This window comes from Pelophylax lessonae, assembly GCF_965119305.1.
Source record: "Pelophylax lessonae genome assembly, chromosome: 1".
NCBI classification, from domain to species: Eukaryota; Metazoa; Chordata; class Amphibia; order Anura; family Ranidae; genus Pelophylax; species Pelophylax lessonae.
This window is the reverse complement of record NC_138768.1, coordinates 505,029,367-505,041,869: the sequence shown is the minus strand read 5'-3', so window position 1 is coordinate 505,041,869 and position 12,503 is coordinate 505,029,367.

Genomic DNA, 12,503 nt, shown 5'->3' with positions numbered 1-12,503 from the left:
CATCCCCATTTTCGAGGGTCATCAGAGGTACCTCCGTTTCGCTATCGCGGAGGATCATTACCAGTTTGTGGAGTTACCGTTCGGTCTCGCTTCGGCTCCAAGGGTCTTTACCAAAGTGTTGGCGCCTGTTCTGGGCCTGTTGCGGGCATAGGGCATCGGGGTCTTGGGATATCTGGACGATCTCCTGTTAAGAGAGTGCCAGTCAGAACCTGCTGCGCGATCTGTCCACTACGGTCCAGACGCTTCGGGAGTTCGGTTGGACGATCAACATTCAGAAGTCGACCTTGTCGCCTTCGGTTCGTCTCCAGTATCTGGGCATGGTTCTGGACTCTGCTCAAGCAAAGGTGTTCTTACCAGAGGACAAGCTCCGGACTCTGCAGAAAGAGGTCAGGTCCCTCAGGGACAACAAATCCTCGTCACTCAGGACCTGTATGCGGTCCCTGGGGTTGATGGTGTCGGCCTTCGAGGAGATACCATTTGCACAGTTTCACACGCGATCTCTCCAAGCGAAGATCCTCGCCAGGTGGGACAGACTACCTCAGTCCTTGGACCTGAGGGTGTCTCTGAGTCACCAGACTAGAATGGATCTATTGTGGTGGCTTCAGTCCCCGGCTGTGTCGGACGGAAGGTCCTTCCGGCCAATTCTGTGGACGGTGATCACCACGGATGCCAGCCTGTCGGGCTGGGGTGGCGTTCTGGGCAACCTGTCTGCCCAGGGCACGTGGTCGGTGGAGGAATCCTCCCTTCCGATAAACATTTTGGAATTGAGAGCGATCAGGCCGTACCTGCTCCATTGATCGGATCGTCTTCAGGGCCGTCCTGCACGGGTGCAGAAGGACAATGCCACTGCGGTGGCTTACATCAACCACCAAGGGGGCACCAGGAGTGCCCGGGCGGCCCAGGTGGTGACCAGTATTCTGTCTTGGGCCGAGACTCATGTCCCGGCGATATCGGCAGTTCACATTCCGGGCGTAGAGAATTGGCAGGCTGACTCTCTGAGCCGCCAGACCCTGGACCAGGGGGAATGGTCCCTACACCCGGAGGTGTTTCAAATGCTGTGTGCGAAGTGGGGATCCCCGGACGTGGATCTGTTCACGTCTCAGCTAAACCACAAGGTGGAAAGGTTCGTGGCAAGAATGCGCGATCATCTGGCAGATGCCTCGGATGCGCTGGTGGTGCCTTGGCATCAGTATCAACTGATATATGCCTTTCCTCCGATTCAGTTGTTGTCCAGGTTCCTTCGCAGGTTGGCCTTGGAACAATCACTGGTGATTCTAGTAGCGCCGGACTGGCCTTGCCGGTCCTGGTACGCGGACATCGTTAACCTGGCCGTAGAGCCTCCGTGGCGGCTGCCAATGCGAGAAGATCTACTGTCTCAGGGACTGATCTTCCATCCTGCTTTACAGTCGCTGGCTTTAACGGCCTGGCTGTTGAAAGCCAGGTCCTGAGAGACAGGGGTCTCTCCTCAGAGGTCATTCCTACTTTGATCAAGGCTAGAAAAGCCTCTTTTGGTAAAAATGTATTACCATACATGGAAAGCTTATTTTGCCTGGTGTGAGTCCAGGGGTTTCTCTCCTTGTCCCAAATCGGTGTCGAGGGTGTTGGCTTTCCTCCAGACTGGTGTGGATCAGCGCCTTGCGTTGGCCACGATTAAAGGCCAGGTATCTGCCCTGGCTGTTCTTTTCCAGCACCCTGTGGCGTCTCATTCCTTAATTCGCACCTTTATCCAAGGTGTGCATCACTTGGCCCCTCCTAGAAGGGAGCCCTTACCTCCATGGGACTTGAACTTGGTTCTGTCCGTGTTGCAGCATTCCCCTTTTGAAAACATCAGGGAACTTTCGTTACCCATGCTAAGAAGGTTGCGTTCCTGGTAGCGATCACTTCTGCTCGCAGAGTGTCCGAGTTGGAGGCGTTGTCTTGCCGCTCCCCTTACCTGGTGGTTCATAAGGATAAGGTGGTCTTGCGACCTAATCCGTCCTTTTTGCCGAAGGTGGTTTCGGAATTCCACCTGAATGAGGACATTGTTTTGCCTTCGCTTTGTGCAAATCCTAAGCATCCAAAAGAGGTTGCCTTGCATTCCTTGGATGTTGTCCGGGCGATCAGGGTTTACCTGTCGACTGAATCCTTTCGAAAATCGGATTCTCTATTTGTCCTTCCTGAGGGACCTCGGAAGGGTATGGCTGCGTCTGCAGCAACCATTGCCAAATGGATCAGACAGACCATTGTACAGGCACTCTACCAGGGCGATGAGTACGTCCTGGGCCTATCGGCATCAGGCCTCGGTGGCCCAGGTGTGCAAGGCTGCGACTTGGTCGTCAGCGCACACTTTCTCTAAATTCTACAAAATTGATGTTCTGGCATAAGCTGATCCATCCTTTGGCCGCAAAGTTCTCTGTGCGGCTGTTCCATAGGAAACCCTGGTTTTTGTACGGGTTCCTAGCTGTTGGGGTTACTTTCCCCTTGGTTATTTGTTTTCCTGGGTTGTTGCTCATGTTGAGCCTTTGTTTTTTGATACCCAGAAGGTTACCTTCTGGTACATTGTAAGGTTCCTTTCTCTGATGTGGGTACTAAATTTCCTATCTGGCGGTTGCGTTGCCCACCCCTCATGTCTACACTGCTTTGGGACATCCCCATAAGTGAAGACTGTGTGAATGGGTGGCGACTGTCAGAGGACGTTAGAGAAAACTGAATTTTTGTTAAATCTTACCGTAAAATTCCTTTCTCTAAGTCCTCCGACAGTCTCCGCCCCGCCCCTCTTTTTGGGGTCTTTTTGTATACACTTTCACTGCTTGCGACCTGATTTGGGATGGCTATTACTGGTAGGACAGCCCCCATGGGTGTGACTATGTAGATTTATTGTTCTTTTACAAGTCTTATGCCTAGAAACTCCTGTGGAGATGAAGTCAATACCCCATAAGTGAAGACTGTGTGAATGGGCGGTGACTGTCGGAGGACTCAGAGAAAGGAATTTTACGGTAAGATTTTACAAAAATTCAGTTTTCCAAAAAAAAAACGCGTTTCTGTGCAAATACCGTGTGACATAAAAAGTTGCAATGACCGCCATTTTATTCCCTAAGGTCTCTGCTAAAAAATATATATATATATAATGTTTGGGGGTTCCGAGTAATTTTCTAGCAAAAAAATTTTTATTTTTGTAAGAACTTACCGTAAAATTATTTTCTCTCTGAAGTCCTCTGACAGTCGCAGGCCATATGATCTTCACTATTGGCCACACAGAGCTGCAAATCAGTTTCCTGCTGCCTAGCTTAGGAGTAGGACTAGGATAACCTGCTGGGACTCTGTCTCAGTTTTTATTTTTCTTTGAAAAATGTTTTCTTTTTCATTTTCTCACTCACTAACGCTAGTTAATCAGGGGGATCCTCCTGGAGAACTACAAGTGACAGCCGGGCTGGGGCCTTGCACTGGATGATCTAGATCCTTATGGTGTCCCAGCCGGGCCTACGAGCGTGTGCAGGTTGTGGTCCACCCAGGCCTCACCCCGACGGATGGGGACGAGCCAGCGGAGGAATTTTCTTTGCCAGGACGCATCAACCCTGGAACGCCCTGTGTTGCAGCGTCCCCTCTTGGCTGACGGCACCCCCACTTAGGGTGGGAGGTGATCCGTATCGGAGCAGAGCCCACGGTCCATGGTGCGGTGAGTGATGCTTCCCCCCGTGTCCCTGGGGCAGTCATCTGGAGGGGGTCATGTGGGCCCACTCCTTGGGGATGTCAGAGCATGCGGTCTCTGTGATGTCCCCCCCTGTCCAGTCCCTGCCTCCCTGCTCCCTCTGGGGGCACTCTAGCGGCAAACGGTGCGTGTGGGGGGTGTGAGGCTTTTACCTCGTCCTGGGGGGGGGCTTCCCCGTGGATTCCTGAGGTGGCCAGGGTCCTGGGTTCCTGACTGTTTGGCGCCATTTTTTCGGGTGAGGGCATGCCTGGCTGACTCAAAGTAGGGGCAGCAGCCATTTTTGCTAACATGCTTTGGCGCCATCTTGGATGTGGGCAGCCGCCCTGTAACGACGGCGGCCATTTTCCCTGTGATTTTCCCCATAGACTTCTATTGGCATCCATTTTTGTGTGGCTCAGGGCGCTGTTCGGCCTCTAGTGGATGATGTCACTTCCTCCATCCATCTTCCGTTGCTGCAGTGCAGAGCAGTTTCGTTTTCCTATATCTCTGTCACTATAGGGGTTTTTTGAATGCTTTTTGGGCATTTTTTTCCTTAAACACATTGCTCCTTCAGGTCATCTGGCAATATAAAGGGGGTCTCCGGCGGCAGTGCAGGATCGTGGTGCGGACCGTGAAATCGCTGGGTTAAAGGGCCAGTGTCCCATTTTTTGTAATACTGCCAAAATGGAGTCCTAGGTTAACTCCCTGCTGCTCTGTTTTGCGCTTCCGGAACATGCAGGGCACCTTTCCTCAGCTTCTTTGACTGCAGCCATTGCACCTTTGGCATCATAAATTATGTCACAGTGTACTGTTCAGAACCGGCTGATGTCCTCTCAGTCGTCTGATTCAGAGCCTGATCTGGTTGCCATGGACGACGCCCCCCCCCCGAGGGGTCCCAGTCCTCACACTCAGATGGGGAGGCGGAGGAGTCCTCTCCGCTGCAGCGCGGGAACGCGCTTTAGTTGAAACACTTATTCGCTCCGTCAGGGAGACTTTGAATATTGATGAGCCCACCCAGTCAGGTAAGCTGGTTTTGGACTTTGTGGTCCCTGGTCTCGGTTAACAATCCCTGGACACACTGTTTCTAGGTTAAAATTTGGTTGGCGGGCTCACTTCTCAAGCCTGTGTTTACTTCCGTGCTGGTTTTCACAGACGGTTACGGAATGGATCAAGGTGCTTAAGAGAGCAACTTGGTGGCGCATTCGGTTCCTCCAACTCTCATTGAGCTCACGGACCAAATGGCCCAGGCCATGGTCTACCTGTGTGATGCAGCCCTGGACGAGGCTCCCTTAGTCGCAAGATTGTCTGTGGTGGGGTTTGCACTCCGCCGCATGGTGTGACTAAATAGCTGGTCAGCAGACCCTTCCTCATAAAAGACAGTGTCTGCTATCCCCTATCTGGGGGAACGCCTTTTTGGGGAATCCTTGGGTGAGATTGTCAAGGATCTCACAAGGGGTAAGTGTGCCCTCCTGCCCCAATTCCGCTAAGAGTAAAACACCCCGCACGCGGCATGGTCCTTCCTTCAAGGCTCATCGGGGGCCCTTTCATGCCTCAGAGGCGCAGGACAAAAAATAATCCTTCCAGGCCTCCGGCGGTAACAAGAAGCCCTGGTCTTGTAAATCCTAGGCCGGTCAGTCCGGTGCTGCAGCCCAGTCTTCCTCCACCTGAAGAAGCATCCTTTCAGGGGTGAGGGGACGTCTGCATTACTTTCAGGATCCCTGGTTGTCCCTTATTCAGGACACATGGGTTCACAAACTGATTCATTCAGGGCACAAGATTGAGATTCGGTCTCGCCCCGCGGACAGGTTCTGTCCATCAAAGCTCCGCTTTGTGCGGGTGCAAAGGTTCCGGATGGAATACCATCCGGGTCGGTGGTAGCATCTTCGAGTCATTGGGCTTTTCTGGCCTCCATTGACTTGAAGGATGCGTGTCTGCACATCCCTATCTAAGGAGGTCATCTGCGGTATCTCCGCTTCGCAGTGGCAGCTGCCCATTTTCAATTTGTGGCATTACCCTTTGGCCTGGCTTCAGCTCCCAGGGTCTTTACCTAGGTTTTGGCCCTGGTGCTGGCTCTACTATGCAAGGGGGATTGCGGTACTCCGTTATAGAGACGATCTCTTAAGGGCGAGCTCGTGTACCACTCTGTCGGGCGATATGACGGTCACGGTTCAGACGCTCCAGGAGTTCGGGCGAACCATCAACTTCCAGAAGTCGGCACAGACTCCGTCTGTCTGTCTGAGTTGCCTGGGCATGGTCTTGGACTCCGCTCAAGCGTTTTTTTTCACCCAGAGGAAGAATTTCAGGCTTTGCAGGGCGAGATCAGGTCCCTCAGGGACAACAATCTCTCCTTCCTGCGGCCCTTCATGAGGTCTCTGGGGGTGATGGTGTCAGCTTTCGAGGCGATCCCGTTTTCACACCAGGACTCTGAAAGCAAAGATTCTTGCCAAATGGAACAAAGACCCACAGTCCCTGGCCAGGAAGATATGTTTGAGCCGTCTCACGAGGTCGGAGCTTTTCTGCCCCTGTTGTGGATGGTGATCACCACGGATGCCAGCCTGACAGGCTGGGGTGGAGTACTGGCCATCCTACATGTCCAGGGAACGTGGACAACGGAGAAATCCTCCTTTCCGATAAATGTTCTAGAGCTCAGGGCAATCAAGTTCTGCCTGTTCCATTGGGCGACATTGGGGTTGCACGGTCGACCAGTTCGGGTTCAAACCGACAATGCCACAGCTGTGGCTTGCCTCAATCACCAAGGGGGATCAGGGGGAATGGTCTCCTGTGTGCCTAGTGGGGGACTCCGAACGTGGATCTATTCATGTCTCGTCTCAACAAATAGGGGGGAAGGTTAGTGGACGGGGCTCGAGATCCTCTGGCAAACGCCACGGACGCACTGGTGGTACCTTGGCACCGGTGTCAGCTGATTTATGCTTTTCCCCCAATTCAACTGCTGTCCAGGTTCCTCTGCAAATTGGCGTTGGAACAGGTAATCTTGGTGGCCCCAGATTGGTCTCGTCGGTCTTGGTACGCAGATTGACCGTACAGATGGTCATCGAGCCTCCATGGCGGCTACCTCAGAGAGAAGATCTGTTGTCTCTAGGACCGATCTTCCATCCTGCTTTACAGTTTCTGGCTTTTGAAGGCCAGGTGTTGAGAGACAGAGGTCTCTCCGGTGCTGTGATTCCTACCTTGCTGAGGGCTCGGAAGGCTACCTTCAGGAAGATTTACCATCGTACCTGGAAGGCGTATATTGCCTGGCGTGAGTCACAAGGGTTGCATCCTCGCTCCTTTTCTGTGGCGAGAGTCATGGCCTTCCTACAGGAAGGTGTGGAACAGCGTTTGGCACGATTAAAGGTCAGGTGTCGGCCTTGGCCATTTTCTTCCAGCGTCACTTGGTGACTAATTCACTGGTTTGCACCTTTATTCAAGGGTGCGTCATTTGGCTCCTCCAAGGAGGGCTCCTTTGCCTCGGTGAGACCTGAATTTGGTTTTGTCCGTTTTGCAATGGCCTTTCTTTGAAAATATCACAGAAATATCACTGCCTGTGTTTTCCCAGAAGGTTGCCTTTCTGGTGGCTATTGCCTCTGCTCGCAGAGTGTCTGAACTGGCGGCCCTGTCCTGCAGTTCGCCTTATCTGGTTGTTCATAGGGATGAGGTTGTTCTGCGACCAAACCAGTCTTTTCTCCCGAAGGTGGTGTCTGCCTTCCACCTCAATGAGGATATCGTTTTGCCTTCGCTTTGCGCGTAGCCCGAGCATCCCAAGGAATTTGCCTTGCATTCATGAATGTGGTTCAGGCCATCAGGGTTTACATGTTGGCCACGGAATCTCTTAGGAAGTCTGATCCCGTTTTGTCCTTCCTGAAGGACCTCGGAAGGGTTTGGCTGCATCCGCTGCAACCATTTCCAAATGGATCAGACAGACTATTTATCAGGCCTATTCACAAAAGGGTCAGGTTCCTCCTTTCCCTTTCTGCTAGAGCCATGAGTGCCTCTTTGGCTTTTCGCCATCAGGCTTCTGTGGCTCAGGTGTGCACACTTTTACAAAATTCTACAAGATTGACGTGATGGTAACCTTGGATGCTTCCTTTGGCCGCAAAGTTTTACTCGCTGCGGTCTGTTGAAGGGACTTGTTTGTCTCTTGGGGTAAATTTTTGTTCTGGTGTTGGCTCCGGTTGAGCTTCTGTTGCCAGAGTTTTTGCTAGCCTTGCTGACACATTGCCATGTTGTTGGTTGCGTCTTTTCCCACCCCTCACACCTGCACTGCTTTGGGACATCCCAATGGTGAAGAACATATGGAAGGGCTGCGACTGTCAGAGGACGCAAGAGAAAATATAATTTTTGTAAGAACTTACTGTAAAATTCTTTTCTCTGAGTCCTCTGACAGTCGAAGCTCCCGTTCCTCTATTTTGGGGTTGGTTGTCTTCCTGTACTGCTTGCTACGAAACTGATTAGCAGCTCTGTGTGGCTGAGGGTAATATCTAGTGGGACAGCCCTTAAGATGTATCTAAGTAAAAGCTTTTAATGAAGTTTTCACTACCTAGCCTGCTCCTTCAGATGGCGCCATTACCCAATAGTGAAGAACATATAGAAGGGTTGCGACTGTCAGAACATGTAAGAGAAATTATGATTTTTACATGTAGGAGTGGAGTGCCAGAAATCGCCCGGTATGGAAGTGGTTAAAAACTCCTCCAGCCTTCCCATAAACCTCTCCCTAGCACAAAAGGCCCCCTTCCATGTAGGTGCAAACCATCTTTAGCATATAGGTTGCACCCCAATGAAAGGTGTGCCCAGTGCTCTAAAAACCCAAATCCCTACTTCTTACTTCTTACACCAGGTCTTTAGCCATACATTAAGCTCTCTAATCTCCCCGCCTTTCCTTTGTTGCACATGGCACAGGCAATATTTCAGAGAATATCATCTTGGAGGTGCTTCTCTTCAACTTGCAGCCTAGTTCATTAAATTGGTTCTAAAGGAGCCCTCTACCTTCCATATATTCTGTCATTGGTTCCAATGTGGACCAAGACATCTGGGTCATGCCCAGTCCCCCACAGTAATTTATTAACCCGGTCCACCACATGCCGAACCCTGGCACCAGGGAGACCGCAAACCATTTGGGTTGAGATGATCCTGGTGACAAATTATTCCATCAGTCCTGTTTATAGAACCCCCAATTACCACCAACTGTCTAGGCCTACCTACAGTCCCCTCACCATCTCTACTAGACTGGCTGCACTCCCGGCTGTTAGGGATAGCATGGACATCTAGGGCTGCCACCTCTGAGCTTGCCACTCCCACATCTTCACCCAACATGGCAAGTATGGTAGAGTGCTCAAACCGAGGACTGGCCTTCCTTTTCTGTGAGCCCCTACCACTCCCTCTGACTGTATTAACCCATCTTCCTACCTGATAAACCTGACTTACCCCTCCACCCTGCCCATTAACCCCACTAGCCACCTGCTCAACAAGCAGAGGATCCCTTTCAAGGTTGTCAGTTCTGCCCACTGTTGCAATTTGCTCCTCCAAATCTCCAACATGAGCTTCCAGAAGGGCAACCCGCTCACATCTGTCGCACCGGTATCCATCCTGGGAGCGGTTGCTCCATTATTGTACACATGCAGCACAATCTTGCTAGCACACATTTTCCCGGTTACAAAAATAATACAACTAATAGAAAATTTCAGACGTTAACCACTTACCGACCACTGCACAACTATGTACTGCGGCGGTCAGCCCCTCCTGGGCAAAACGATGTATCGGTACCACAAACCTCTAGGGGGCGAGCGTGCGGCGCCGGAGGCACGCTCCCGTCCCCACTCGTTCCCTGCCATCCCCGCGCGAGTGACCATCGGCCACTCGCGATCTCCCGCTGGAGAGGGAGAAAGGCAGGCGACTAATGTAAACAAAGCCGCCTGTCATTCTCCCTGGTGTTTACATCACAAGCCACGCCCCTTGCCAGTTAGAATCATACCCCTAGAGACACACTTAAGCCCTTGATCACTAAGTTAACCCCTTCCCTGCCAGTGTAATTTTTACAGTAACAGCGCAAATTTATAGCTCTAAATACTGTAGTAATGTCACTGGTACGCCCAAAAGTGTCAAATGTCAGTTAGGGGTCCGATCTGTCCGCCGCAATGTCGCAGTCCCGCAAAAAAAAAAAAAAAAAAAAAAAATCGCAGTTACTAGTTAAAAAAAAAAACAAAAAGGACAAATCTTTCCCGTAGTTATTAAACACAATAACTTTTGCGCAAACCATTCAAAATATGCTTATTGCAAAATTTTTTTACCAAAAACGTAGCAGAAAACAAATTGGCCTAAAATGTTAAAAAAAATTTGATTTTTACATATTTTCTTTTAGAGAATTTCAAATAAAAAAAATTGAAAAATAGTTATTTTTTCAAAATTGTCGGTCTTTTTTTGTTTATAGCGCAAAAAGTAAAAAAAGAAAATAAAAAAATCGCACAGGTGATCAAATACCACCAAAAGAAAGCTCTGTTTGTGGGAAAAAAAGGAAGTCAATTTAATTTGGGTGAAAATGGAAGAAACCTATGCCGTCTGACGTCATTTCCGGTCCGCGGCCGAGACTGGAAGTCTCTGTATTGAGGCACCATACCGCTTGCCACGCTACTGATTACATGCTGTTTTACTATGAAGAAAAATGTGAGTTGATCACTGTATGCTTTATTATAAATAAATTGCTTGATTTTAAACTTACTACACTATGAAGTCCTTCCCTTTATTTGGTGTTTGAGCCTAAAAACCCACTTAGGATACCTTCTCCCTTGATGTCTGATGCTGGCTACCCATAAGGACCATTACAGCCTACCTTAAAGGGACCACCACAGGACCGTTCACCACCCTATTGGAGACCCTGCTACCTATTGGTACAAACACTCTTAAAGAGTGTTTTGGAGGTGAGCGGCCATTTCACTCATTTAGGATATATGCTCACCACCACTTGAGAAGCAGTTTTCCCGCACCTTGTGATTGTTTAGTTTCCCACACTTTCGGCAATTTTTTGCACATCAGCACCTTTTTGGAATTTCCACTTATTTATGAACTTATGAATCATTTATGAACATTTTCTCATACGCTATTTATTTATGTGCTTTTACCCTCCCTTTTTTGAGTATTTGGGTTTATTTGCTCCTTTTTGTTATATATATCTTCATACAGTCACAGTTAATTTATTACACAGATATATATTGGTTTATATTACTGTGTATTATCTGTTATTTATATATTTTTTATTTTTTGTCACCTCTGATCACACTTTGTTGGTGGCTTTGATCAGTTCACCATCACTTGGCACTTTAATTCACTGTCACTTTTTTTCTTTACAGTGACATTTGTTTGTTATTGTTTATATCTCTTTGCTGCTATCCATTGGAGTTTGTTTACACTTGTTTTATGCATTTTTATGCACTTTTGGCACTTATGCACTTTATCACATCACTATTATTGATTTTGATGTCACGTTATTTATTATTGATGTGTATATTTTAAGTGAGTTCTCTTATTTAGCTTTATTGGGGATCAATTGAGCGCCGATTTTATTGCCTTTTATCCAATTTCATTTGGGTACAGCGTCGCACGACCGTGCAATTGTCCGTTAAATTCACGCAGTGCCGAATCGCAAAATAGGCCCTGGTCTTTGAGCAGCCAAATCCTCCGGGGCTTAAGTGGTTAATTACTGGTCAGAAGACTGCTGTTATAATCTCCTGTTTTAAACTCTGGTTTTTAACTCACCACTTAGTCAAGGTCCACTTCGTCTGAGATCCAGCAAGCAAAAAGGTGGCAAGCTCAAGAAAAAGCAAGCTCAAAGTGAGTCTTTAGAGAACGGATCACACCAGGCATTCTAAAGTACTTTGGCTAAAAAACAGTGCACTAGGTGTCTGGCGAACATCACGTGCAGAGCACAATGCTTGAGGGTTACATTACAGGAAGGCCCCGACATCTTAAATTCAGTGGGTTCTGAGTTGAAACTTCAAGGCAGTGCCAAGTATTAGCCGATCCAGATATGCTGTATAGAGACCAGCTCAAGTAACTTGAATAGTCTTCACTGAAGAGATAAACCATCCATGAAGAACAGAGAATGTTGCCAGATGAGAAAAAAAAATATTTAAAAAATATTTAGAGTTTTCATCAGCAAAGATGAGGAGAGAGGCATGACCATTAGGGGCAGGATTACAGTAAGGGGGCCTTCAATGGCTTTCTGGTTTGCCGTTGTCAAACTCCTGAAGGCAGCTGCATGAACCCCCAATTTATAATTTACTATGTCCCTGTGTCCCTCAATGGATAAAAAAATATATTTGTTGCAATACGCACAAAGCTATGTAGTGAAATATAGTATCTGCATTTTGATTGGGAAGCTACATGAAAAAATTAGGCTCAATGTAGGTAAAAGTAAAATTATGAACTTGGAGGGGAGAGGGGGGGGGGGGGGGAGTCGATGATATATACACGATTTTTTAAATGATTGCTGGAGATGATTTTTATAAGCACCACATGCCTAATATTAGTAAAGATAGATTGAGGATTTTGTTGTGGGACTTTTAAGGTGCAAACACACAAATAAATGATGGAGAAAAAATTTTGATAAAACAATTTTACAAATTTTTATTCATCAAAAATAACACCATGTTTTAAAACCATATAAAAGGAGGAAAGAATAACTATATAGTGCCTGCTCAACATGTTTCGCCATCTAGCGATAGCTTCTTCATGAGACTGACGGGCATCTTAAACAAGTTATTTTTCTGTATATAATGAAAAAAATCACATCAGAATTTTATATACATACATTTTATAATATTTATTGTACTTAACATTAGACAAT